Here is a 13,851-nt window from a genome sequence, read left to right as displayed (position 1 = left end):
AACGGGCCCTTGCCAAGCATAAAGAGGAGCATGATGCTTCTCTTGAGTCCATAATTCAAATGAGACTAGCAGCACTAACCACGGGGACAACCACGTCTCCGAGGGCCTCAGGGCCCCACGTGCACGGTACTTTATTTGGCCAACCTCCTTCGGAGAGGAACCAAACCAGTGTTCCATGGCTTTATGCTAAGTCTCAAATTGAGAAACCTAAGTACAATCCTGGAGGAAAACCCCCCTTGCTTGATGACAATTCCGATTTTGCTTTGTGGAGAGTTGGTATGCAGGATCATCTTAGGTACGCCAATGATGAGATGCTGGACATCCTCGAGCATGGGTACAATCCTGTTGATCCAAGATGCCTCACGCCTAGAGAAACTTATGACAAGCATCTCAATGACACTGCGATCATGTGCATAAGAAAAGGAATGAATGACAAGCAACGAAGACCTTACATTCACATCACAAGTGCCAAGGAATTGTGGGACAGCATCGTAAGGACCAAGACCGGTACCTCCACTCTTCGGCTTGCCCAATATGAAATTGCCAAGGGGCAATTACAAAATTTCTGTATGGAAAAGGGTGAATCTCCCAAGCAGCTACTGGAACGGCTCATGACTCTCACCGCAGACATTGAGTCATGTGACTGTGACAAGACGCAAGATGGTTTCAATCTGACCAAGAGATTCCTTGTGGACAAGTTACTTCACGCTCTTGCTCCATATCACCATCAAATGGTATGGGACATGAAACATCATCATGCTTTCAAAGAAATGACTCCGGATGACATCATATCCACTTTCCAATTATTTGAAGAGTCAAAGGCAAATGCAACAAAGCACCTAGCCATGCATGGCACTTCAACATCAAAGATCAATCTTGCTTTGAAAGCCAAGCATGAGTATGACGAAGAAGAAAGTGAAGAAGAAGAAGGTGATGATGACTGTCAAGATGGTGATGATGTTGACTCTGATGAAAGCCCATCGTTTGAGGACATTGCTCTCTTTGTGAATAAGTTCAGTGCAGGGAAGTTCAAGGGAAGATTTCCAAAGAAGAAGGTAAGGAAATGCTATAACTGTGAGGAAACCAACCACTTCTCCAACGACTGCCCTTATGAGAAGAGAGAAGACAAACCAAGGTTTCCAAAGACCTTTGTAAAGAAGAAGTTACCAAACCCTATGAACTCCAAGTCCAAGAGGACAGATGGAAGAGCAATGGTTGCACAAGAAGAATCAGATCCAGAAGATGTTGGTGGAGTTGCCGGAGTAGCTCAAGATACACAGAGTACCTTGAGGCTAGTCAACAAAAGTGGTGATGTTGTTCACTACAACTATATGAACGACTACAAGGGCAACGCTCACAAGTGTTTGATGGCAAAGACTTCCATGGGAGATGGGGAAGACCGAAGCTCCCATGATAAGGTTAAGGTAACCCCATGGTTAAACTCTTTCAGTCTAGTTTCTACCCACTCTGATGAGTATCTTGATGCGGAAGATCATTATGAGGATGATGATTTAGATCATCCCATGTTTTCTAAAATGAAAAAATGTATGTGCTCTCTTAAAGGAAAGAAGCTCACTATGTTTCGCATACTTATGGAAATGGTGAGTAAGCACACCAATACCATCAAGGAACTCGAAACCCTCGTCACTGAGGAGAAGGAGAGAAATGAACTCCTCGAGCAGAAAGTCCTTTATAAGGAAGCACAAAATGATGCATTATGTTCAAAAGTAGGTGAAAACCTTGATAAACATGCTAATGATCTTGCCTCCTTGAAAAAGGCTGAAAATGTGTGTAGAGAATTACTAAATGATAAAGACCGACTTGTGAACTCTCATGCTTCTCTTTCTAAGGACTGTGAGCGTCTATCCTTGTCTCTCAAAGACAAGGAAGAGAAACTCACTGTTCTTACAAAGAGCTTTGAGGCACTTAAGGTCACTTATCTTGACACTCTAGCTAAGGCCTACTCCTCACCTATTATCAATGTTGATACCTGCACTACTAACCCTAGTAGTGAACTGACATCTATCCTTGAGGAAAACTGTACATTAAGGGCATAGCTAGACAGAGGTCTCCTGACATGTGCACAAGGACAAAAGACTCTCAATGAGATATTAAGTCGACACAATGGAGGTGTCGCCAAGAAAGGGCTTGGGTTCAACCCAAGCACTGCCAAGAAAAGTGCATCTCCTCTGAAGTGTACCACTCCTCTTAAGGAAATATTTGTACCAGAGGGACACACGGAGAAAGGTAAGGTTGTGAGTGGATCGGCCACTAGGGGTCCGTCTACTCACAACAAGACAAAGAATTCATGCCTCCATCCTATGTACTACGCAAATCAAAGGAAGGAGAAGTTTATGCTAAATTCGTTGGTCCCCGTAATGCATTTCGATTCTATGCCATTTGGGTCCCTAAGACTCTTGTAACTAATGTGAAAGGCCCCATGAAAAAATGGGTACCTAAAACCAAGTCTTAATTCGTTACAGGCCGTTTTCTTCGGTGGAGCAAAATGGGTGATCGACAGTGGATGCACCAATCATATGACCGGAGATAGTAACTTGCTCTATGACTTCATGCAAGCCATTCGACCATACATGAGTATTGTATTTGGTGGAGGGTCGAAAGGGCAGGTAACTGGGTTGGGCAAGGTAGCAATCACTAATGACATGTATATTGCAAATGTCATGCTTGTCCAATCTCTTCAATATCATTTACTTTCAGTTCGTCAATTGGCTTCCGTCGGTTATGACACACTATTTGGACTAACGGATGTGAAAGTCTTTAAGAGAGACACTCTTGAAGTGGCTTTCGTTGGAGAGTTGGATCGCAACCTTTACACGGTTGATTTCTCGAAAGAGAGCACTTTCCATACAACTTGTCTAATGGCCAAGGCCGACATGGGATGGCTGTGGCATCGCCGGCTCGCCCATGTTGGCATGAAAAATCTTCAAAATCTCTTAAACGGTAATCACATCCTTGGACTAACAAATGTGTCTTTTAAGAAAGATCGTGTGTGCAGTGCATGCATAGCTGGGAAGCAACATCAATCAAGACATCCACCCAGGAACGTTGTATCCACTTCGAGGCTGTTAGAGCTCCTTCATGTTGATCTATTTGGGCCTCCTTCATGGGCAAGTCTTGGAGGGAAAAAGTATGGCCCAGTCATTGTTGATGATTACTCAAGATATACATGGGTGTTCTTTCTCAAGTCCAAGGACGAGACGAAGGTCACTTTCATTGACTTTGCCAAACAAGCCCAGCGGAAGTTTGACAAGGACATCAAGGCAGTAAGAAGTGATAATGGCTCTGAGTTCAAGAACTACACCCTGGAAGAATTTCTTAGTGATGAGGGGATTGTACATCAGTACTCCGCACCTTACACCCCCCAACAAAATGGTGTGGCAGAGAGAAAGAATCGGACACTTGTGGAAATGGCAAGGTCCATGTTAGATGAATACAAGTCACCACATAGCTTTTGGGCTGAGGCCGTCAACACAGCATGTCATGCATCAAACCGACTCTTCCTCCGATCAATATTGGAGAAAACTCCATATGAGCTCCTAACTGGGAACAAGCCCAATGTTAAGTACTTTCGTGTGTTTGGATGCAAATGCTTCATCCTCAACAAACGGGAACGGTTAGGGAAATTTCAATCCAAAACAACTAAAGGGATTTTTGTTGGCTATGGGTCAAACTCTCACGCCTACAGAGTCTACAACAAATCCACTGGATGTGTTATAGAAACCTGTGATGTGACGTTTGATGGATTTAACCGCTCCCATGGGGAGCAAGTTGATCTAAATGTTGCAGGTGAAGAAGACACCCCACAAGATATCTTAAACATGGGTGTAGGTGCACTTCTGCCTATGGAACAAAGACCCCATGATGATGATGAAGATTATGAGAACATCTCGCATCTTCAAGACAGTTCACTACCCGTACCTCCACAAGATATTAGCACACCCATCATGCCAGTTTTTGAGGATCAAGTTGTAGATGACACTCAAGAACAAGTTGATCTTCAAGAGGTAGACCAAAGTATGGGTATGCTTGATGATGAACCTCAACAGGTGCAATGCGAAGAGGAATATCTTCCGCCGCACATAAATGATCCATATGTTGAGGACATTGATGATGGAAACAAAGTTGAACCTCGTGAAACCTTGACCTCCATCAAGCCACGTGTGGCCGGTGTGTTGATATTGATCAAATCCTCACAGGCGTATCGGAAGGTAGAGTGACTAGCAAACAATTAACAAACTTTTGTGCTCACTTTTCGTTTGTTTCTAGTACCGTGCCACACAGGGTTCAGGATGCACTATGTGACAATGACTGGCTACTTGCTATGCAAGAAGAGCTAAACAGTTTCACACGCAATTAAGTATGGTCATTGGTAGACGACCAACGGAGGAACATAATGTTATTGGAACTAAATGGATTTTCAAGAACAAGGAAGATGAGAACGGGACTGTTCTACGCAACAAGGCAAGGTTAGTAGCACAGGGGTAGTCCCAAGTTGAAGGTTTGGACTTTGGTGAAACTTTCGCCCCTGTTGCTCGTCTTGAGTCCATTCGCATTTTATTGGCCTATGCTGCTTTCAATGGTTTTACCTTGCATCAAATGGATGTGAAAAGTGCTTTTCTTAACGGTCCTCTACAAGAAGAAGTATATGTATCACAACCACCTGGGTTTGTTGACCCTCATCACAAAGACCATGTATATAAACTTCACAAGGCACTTTATGGTCTTAAACAAGCACCCCGTGCTTGGTACGATCATCTTAAGAAGTTCCTACTCGATGATGGCTTTGTGGTGGGGGTGATCGATCCCACTCTTTTTACTAAGAGGGAAAATGGTGATTTGATCTTATGCCAAATCTATGTAGATGACATCATTTTTGGTTCTCCTAACATCCATCTGTGCAAGAAGTTTGCGGCCTCCATGACCAAGACCTTTGAGATGTCACTCAACACGGACTTGAAGTTCTTTCTTGGTTTTCAAATACAACAATTTCAAGAAGGGATTTTCTTGTCTCAAACAAAGTATCTCAAGGACATTCTTGAGAAATTTGATATGACAAATGCTAAACCAATGAAGACACCCATGGCCACCGATGTAGTTCTAAATGAAGACTCAAACGGTATTCCTTTTGACCCATCTACGTATCGCTCCATGATTGGTTCGCTGCTTTACCTTTGCGCATCTAGACCGGACATCATGTTAAGTGTAGGAATATGTGCTAGATTTCAAGCTTCCCCTATGGAAAGCCATCACATGGCGGTTAAGCACATTCTTAGATACCTTGTTCACACCCCAAAGTTAGGCTTATGGTACCCTAAGGATGCAAAGTTCGATCTTATTGGGTATTCTGATGCGGATTGGGCTGGTGATAAAGTGGGACGGAAATCCACTTCTGGTGCATGTCAGTTTCTTGGACGCTCGTTGGTAAGTTGGTCCTCGAAGAAGCAGAACTGTGTTTCTCTCTCCACGGCCGAGGCCGAATATATTGCAGCCGCAAGCTGTGCTACTCAATTGCTATGGATGAGGCAAACACTGAAGGATTATGGTATCAAGTATCGACACGTTCCTCTTCTCTGTGATAATGAAAGTGCCATAAAGATCTCCGTAAACCCCATTGATCACCCTCGCACAAAACATATTGATATTAGGTATCATTTCTTGAGAGACCATGTGCAAAAGGGTGACATTGATATTACCCATGTGGGTACCGACGTGCAGTTAGCTGACATTTTCACCAAGCCACTTAGCGTAGCTAGGTTCTGTCAACTTAGGCGTGAACTTGGTATCTTGGAGCTTGACAATATATCTTGAAATCTTGCACACATACATACACTCACATTATGGTTGTGTCCTGATGTGCGCATATATTTAGGGGGAGTGCGTAGTAATTCTATGTGTTTTTAAGCTTACAACGTACGCACAGATCATTTCATGCATGTAATGCTTCTAGGAAAACAGTGCTCATTGTTTGTCTTATATATATATACCATGCAAGTCATCATCATCAAAACACTCCCCTCCTCTATCTCTCGGACGTCCGGCTCATCTCGGACGTCCGGCGCCAGAACATCCTCCGGACGTCCGACACACCTCGGACGTTCGACCGCCGAACGTCTGACGCCTCTCGGACGTCCGACGCCATGGGGCCCCTATATAAAGCTGGGCGCGGGGCTGGGCCTTTTGCCCTAATCCCCAGCGCCCCATTTTCCCCAGCCGCCGCCGCCAGCCCTGGGAGCTTCTCGAGGAGCACCTCCCCAGCGCCGCCACTCATGAGATCGAACCGATCTCCTCCACGGATCTCCTACTCCTCCGTCCGTACTCTTCACGGGATCCATCTCAGGTTGCTCCTCCGTCTTTTCTCGCGTTGGATTTGATTTCCCCCATGTCTCTCCTTGTACGTTCCTCATTTGGGGATTCTTCATCCGCATAGGGCTCCATGGGCAAGACCAAGCACACCGCTCGAAAGACCGTGGCCGGCTCATCCTCTTGCATCCCTATGAACACGGGGTCGGAATCGGATGAGCCACACCGTCCCTTCAAACGGGCTGCCCGGTGTTCTCTGCCCCGGAGGTCTCCGTCTCCCTCGCCGTCTGATGATGCTGACCCCGACTTCGAGGAGGAGCTTGCCGCTGAGGAACTTCCTCAACCCGTCGCTCGAAGGTCCAAGCTCGGGTCTCGCAGGGCGTCCTACATGCCACAACCGCCTCCTGCCCAGCCTAAAGGTGAAGCTCGCCGCATCTCCTTGGAGCCTCCTGCCACGTTAGGTCGTAATATCACAAACTTTACCACACTTGGGCAGCTTCCTATCTTACTTTCCGCCGTGACGTAAATCAATACGAGGTCGGCAGTGATTCTACGGATTCACGCTTTCGCACAAATGTCCAGGCGGACATCTTTTCCACCGTCATAGTTCCTAAGGGCTTATCTAATCATCTTTACATTGATATTGAGCATATTCGCAAGCACCCGGCGAAATATCCGGGTGCCATTGAGCTTATTGAGTCTTCGGGGCTTGCCGCCCCGTTTTCTTTTCATTGCGACTATAATGCTGCTGCCATCCACCAATTCTATGCCACATGTCACTTTGGCTCCGACAACACTGTCACGTGGATGACCTCTAACGTTCGTTTCAAAGCCACTTATGCTACTTTTGTTGCCGCACTGGGTTTTCCCCATTCCGGTTATAAAATACTTAAGGATGATCCTAACAATGCACCTCCTCAAACCACTACGTGAGCTTGATGAGGATGAGCACCAGAAGGACCTTAACCATGTATCCATCTGGCGCTCACCTTACTTCATTATCTTTCAGTGTGTCATCCGCACCATCTATCCCAAGATGGGTGATAAGGGTTCTTGCAGTGGCTATTGTATCGACATCATGTACCACTTGTTCGAGAACCCCAAGACCAAAATCAATGTGCCCCATTTCCTATGGCATGAGATTCGGCTTGCTAGCTTTCAGTACAAGCGAGCCTTTCCTCATGCTCCTTTCATCCAGGAACTTATTAACCACGTTGCTGATTTCTCTGTGGCTACCACTCACATCCATCGCAAGTGGTCCATTCCCGCTCACATGGCAAATGATTTTGCTCCCAAGCACGCCCCTTCTTCCTCTACTACCACTCGCCGCACTGCTGCACGGGCCGCCACCGCTTCATCTAGCTCCGCTTCTCTCGGTCGCATTGCCAAATTCCTTGGCAAAGCTCACTCTGCTTTGATGAAGGCTGTCTCCTTTCAGTGTGGTCAAACCCATGATGTGGTTTCCCGCTTAGTTTCCTCTCAGAATGCCCTCAAGGCTCGTCTGAGAGCCTCGGGCGATCTTACTGTGAGTGATGATGAGGCTCCTCCTGCTGCTCCTTCCATTGACTTTGGCTTCCCTTCTGGTCCTGAGTGGTCTAAGTTCTTTGACGAGGCTGGGGGCAGTGGTTTGGCTGATGATGCTGATGATGATGGTGATGAGCTCTGAGTTTGGTTGGTGTTATTGATGGCTCCCTTTTTGGTACTTGGTGCCAAAGGGGGAGTAATGTATCGTAGTTAAAAAATTTATTCTCGTCATTTTTAGTCTTTGGAGATTTAATGTAATCGATAAAACTCATGTATGGCTACTTATGAATGGTTGTGATTTGTTATGATATCATCATAGACTATTATGTCTTGCTCCTTTATTTCTATGATGATCTATTATTCTTCCATGTCGATCCATTTGGAGCTTCGATTTCTTAATCATGCATATCCTAAGGGGGAGCTCCGTACTAAATATCTCCTAGACTATAATGTATGGTTAATATTTTTGAGACCTATGTATATGTTGTCATCAACTACCAAAAAGGGGGAGATTGAAAGTGCATGATATGCCCCTAATTGTCTTTTGGTGTTAATGACAACACATACATAGGAAACTAATCCTATTTGTTAAGTGTATCTCAGGACGGCAAGTACTTTAGTAGATTAAGATTTATGTGCCAAAGGTTGCCTGAAAAGATTGGTGAGTTATATTTCAAGAAGACTCGGGATTAAGAAGAGATGCTGTAGAATAGTCTTTTGAGTTTACTAATATTGAGTATAGGGCACCCGCACTATTAAGAGGGGATCACAGGCTTTGCGATAAACTTGCTCATACCACATCTCTACAACCATATCAAACACCACATACTGTCCACTCTCTACAATTAAACATATGTCAAATCTCCTCGGACATCCGGCTCCCTCCGGACGTCCGAGGGCCGGACGTCCGGCTGGCTTCGGAAATCCGCAGCCAGACACCAGTAGTTTGTTAGGCTTATATCTCGGAAATCCGGCTCCCTCCGGACGTCCGAGGGCCGGTCGTCCGGACAAGCTCCGGAAATCCGGAGGGCAACACCATTAGTTTGTGTGCACTATATCTCAGAAATCCGGCTCCCTCCGGATGTCCGAGCGCCGGATGTCCGACACCCATCGGAAATCCGGAAGCCACCACCACTAGAAATTGTGCTGTATAACACGGACTTCCAGGCCACTCCGGACGTCCGTATGCTGATGAATTCAAATACGTTCAGGCATATCTATAGGCCTCGGACGACCGACTCCTGTCGGACGTCCGGCCGCTGATGAATTCAGAAGAGTTCCAAGCATGCCTACAGGTCTCGGACGTCCGACCCCTGTCGGACGTCCGGCCCCTCACGGACGCTCGGACTTCCGACAAGTGTCGGACGTCCGGACCGTGTGTGACTTCTTGCACCTCCAACGGCTGGATTTCACTCCACACTATAAATACTCTTCTCCCACCTCGTGAAAGGGTGTTCAACACAGCTAAGACACATCCAAGAACACCTTTCCTCTCACTCACTCTTGTCTACACCAAATCCTAGATCCCAAGAGCATTTGTGAGTCCTTTTGAGTGTTGTTCCAATCAAAAGATAGATCGTCTCCCTCTCCTCCTTCCCACCAAAGTGATTTGTGATTTGAGCATGTTTTGAGCAATCCCCGTGATCTTGTTACTCTTGGAGGTTGGAGACTCCTAGGCGGTAGGAGTCTTCGGAGAGGAATCAAACCATTGTGATATCCCCCGGAAAGTTTGTGAAGGTTTGGAAGCCACCTCAAGGCTTACCACTAGTGGTTGAGAAACGCCTTCGTGGAGTTATCTCAAAGGGAGATTAGGGTGAGCCTTCGTGGCGTTGGTGTGCCTTCGTGGTGACATCCGCCCCTCTAACGGTGACGTAGCTTCCCTCCAAGGAAGTGAACATCGGGATACATCCTTGTCTCTCTCGGAGTTTCGGTTATTCCTAACCCTAACTCTCTACTTGTGTTAATCCTTATTACATACTTGTATTTGCTTATTGTTTACAGCTTCCCTTGCTTCACTCCTAATAGCTTACTCTTTGTCATAGGAATTATTAGGCTTACACTTATATTCCGCACTTTAGCCTAAAATTGCTAAGTAATTATTAAAATTTGGATTTGTACCTATTCACCCCCCCCCCTCTAGGTCCATCTCGATCCTTTTCACCCGTGCCCACCTTCTAATGAGAGTAACTCTTCAACTCATACATTGTCTAATTTCCCTTCGTTCTTACCGAAGGATGAATGCTATGTTGATTGCTATGATCCCTTGGATTCGTTTGAAATATCCCTTTTTGATGAACTTGATGCTTGCTATGCTTGTGGCCATGATGCCAATATGAATGATGCTTATTAAGATGAACTTGCTATAGTTCCTTATGTTAAACATGAAGTTGTTGCTATCGCACCCACTTATGTTAGTCATATTATCTTGTTGAACTCTCCCAACTACACTATATTGGAGAAGTTTGCTCTTATTAGGGATTACATATATGGGTTGCCTTCTACTATTACACATGATGATTTTAATAAATATAATATTCATGTGCTTTCTACTCCTACTTGCAATTATTATGAGAGAGGAACTTCATCCCCACCTCTCTATGTTTCCAATACGATAAAATTGCCAGAAACTGCTTATGTTATGTATTGGCCTTTACTTGATGTACATGAATTGTTCTTCTATGACATGCCAATGCATAGGAAGAGAGTTAGACTTAGTCATTGCATGATATATGTAACCTTGTGCTCACTACTAAATTACAAATCATTGTTAATTAAAATTGGCTTTGATATACCTTGGGATCCGGGTGGATCCATTACTTGAGCAATTTATGCCTAGCTTAATGGCTTTAAAGAAAGCGGTGCCTGGGAGACAACCCGGAAGTTTTAGAGAGTCATTTATTTATGTTTAGTGCTTTTATATAGTTTAAAAACAAAAAAAATATAGAGGGGAACTTCAAACTTTTTCAAAAAGAGAAGCGATTGAAAGGTGATGCATTGCAGAAGTGAGGGTCGACCTTGAACACTTGTGTTCATGCTCATGGAAACAATGTAGAATTTTTCATGGAAGTTTCTCGCAAAAATAATTATAACCTTGTACATTTCCATTGTATTATAAAAATAATGTGCCAAGTAAAGCCTTTATGATTAGTTTGGGTGATAGTTGTTTGATCATGCTGAAAAAGACATAAACTTTGCACTCACGAAATCATTTCTTATATCTATAAAGAGAGAGCTATTGAGTTGATTATTTTTGCTGCTGATTGATATACAAATTTCATTAATTGTAATAATTTTTCAGAATTTTTGGAGTATCATAAGTATGGTATAAGTTCAGATTACTACAGACTGTTCTGTTTTTGACAGATTTTGTTTTCTATGCATTGTTCTCTTATTTTGATGAATCTATGGGTAGTATCGGGGGGTATGAACCATGGTGAAGTTGGATTATAGTATATATAATGCTAATATGAATTTGGAATGACTTAACAACAATACATAAAGTGGTGATTTACTTTATTATACTAACGGATCTCACGAAGGTTTTGTTGAGTTTTGTGTGATTGAAGTTTTCAAGTTTTGGGTGAGACCACGATGGATGAAGGAATAAGGAGAGGAAAGATCCTAAGCTTGGGGATTCCCAAGGCACCCCAAGGTAATATTCAAGGAAGACTCAAGCGTCTAAGCTTGGGGATGCCCCGGAAGGCATCCCATCTTTCGTCTACAATCTATCGGTAATTTTACTCGAAGCTATATTTTTATTCGTCACATGATATGTGCAAATGCTTGGAGCGTCTTTTGTGTTTATTTTTCCTTCTTATTTTATGCACCATGCTGGTATGAGATAGTACTTGATTGATTTATAGAATGCTCTTTCCACTTCACTTATATCTTTTTAGTATGGATTTATAGAATGCTTCATGTGCTTCACTTATATCATTTGAAGTTTGGATTGCGTGTTTCCCTACACATAGAAAACCGCCATTTGTAGAATGTTTTTTTGCTTCACTTATATTTGTTACAGCGGGGCATATATTTTATATAAATAATTAAAATCTCATGCTTCACTTATACCTATTTAGAGAGTTAACAGGAGTTGGTCATTCACATGGTTAGTCATAAAATCCTACATAAAACTTGTAGATCACTGAATATGATATGTTTGATTCCTTGCAATAGTTTTGCGACATGAAGATGTGATATTAGAGTCATGCTAGTGAGTAATTGTGTATTCGTAGAAATACTTGTGTTAAGGTTTGTGATTCCCGTAGCATGCACGTATGGTGAACCGTTATGTGACGAAGTCGGAGCATGATTTATTTATTGATTGTCATCCTTTGTGTGGAGGTCGGGATCGCGCGATGGTTAACTCCTACCAACCCTTCCCCTAGGAGCATGCGTGTAGTACCTTGTTTCGATGACTAATAGACTTTTGCAATAAGTATGTGGGTCCTTTATGACTAATGTTGAGTCCATGGATTATACGCACTCTCACCCTTCCACCATTGCTAGCCTCTCTAGTGCCGCGCAACTTTCGCCGGTGCATTACACCCACCATATACCCTTCCTCAAAATAGCCACCATACCTACCTAATATGGCATTTCCATAGCTATTCCGAGATATATTGCCATGCAACTTCCATCGTTTCATTTATTATGACACACACCATCATTGTCATATTGCTTTGCATGATCGTAAGATAGCTACATTGATGTTTTCATGGCTTGTCCGTTTTTTGATGTCATTGTAGCTCTAGATCATTGCACATCCCGGTACACCGCTGGAGGCATCCATATAGAGTCATATTTTGTTCTAAATATCGAGTTGTAAGTAAATAAAAGTGTGATGATCATCATTATTAGAGCATTGTACCATGTGAGGAAGTAATAAAAGAGGCCAATGAAGCCCAAATAAAAAAAGGCCAAAGAAGCCCACCAAAAATAATAATAATAAAAAATGAGGGAAATGTCGGGACCCCGATCCCAAGCCATAGGAATCCAGCCTATAACACATCGCATCCCTTTGTGGTCTCACGCACGGTTAACTCCACGGATGCAGCCTTACCTTAGCCGGGACCGTTTGCGTCTTTTGACTCACGTATGTGATAGTGTCGCTAACAATCCAATGTCAAAGAACCCGGATCGACATGTCTAGTCATAAACCAAAGTGGCAGTACCGCACAAGGACAGGCATACATGACCGAACAAAGCAGGTGTCGGTCATCAGCGAATGTAGACGAGTCGTAGCAAGCTACAAGGACTCCATTACATCGCATGACATTTCCCCAAAGGGGACAGACACAGCAGCTAAGAAGGACACATGCCGGTCAACCAATGTGTCCGGAGCAGTAGCGAACTACCAAGGCTCGTTGGATCACAAAGGGGCATTTCCTTGTAAGGAATGCTACTAAAGCTCACGACTAGGTAATCGAACCCCATACATATCAAGTACGACACACGTACGCATGGCATACCGATATGTATAGATACATTGATGGCATCACAACATAACCATAAACATACAAGCTTTATTTAAGAGGCCCGGAAGAGCCACACACATAATATTACACATCAAGGGTCTCACGACCCATAATAGCAGTCATTCAGTTACAAGCCAGCGGAAGAGTTATAAACTGTCTAAGTACAGAAAGGGCAACTAGAAGGCACATGGCCTGACTATACTACAGATCCAACGTAGGGCCAGATCGTAGCTGGGACACCAGCTACTCGTCGTCGTCGATGTCTACGAAGAACCCACCATTAGGGTCATTAACAACCTCTGCAACATTTATTAAGCAAACATGAGTACGAAGGTACTCAGCAAGACTTTAGGACAACTAACTACTCATGCAAGGTATCAAAAGGTATTGTGGGGTTTCATGCGGAAAGCCAGCATTTGACTCGTGGCTAGACAACTTGTATTTTTAAATAATTTTGACAACTTGATTTATCGCACACGAGTCCACTAACACCACAACAATACACTATCGTGGAATCATTCCGTCTCCG

This window comes from Hordeum vulgare, chromosome 7H (genome assembly GCF_904849725.1).
Source record: "Hordeum vulgare subsp. vulgare chromosome 7H, MorexV3_pseudomolecules_assembly, whole genome shotgun sequence".
In the NCBI taxonomy this organism is placed as follows: domain Eukaryota; kingdom Viridiplantae; phylum Streptophyta; class Magnoliopsida; order Poales; family Poaceae; genus Hordeum; species Hordeum vulgare.
The sequence above is the reverse complement of the archived record's forward strand: the minus strand, read 5'-3'. Positions refer to the sequence as shown.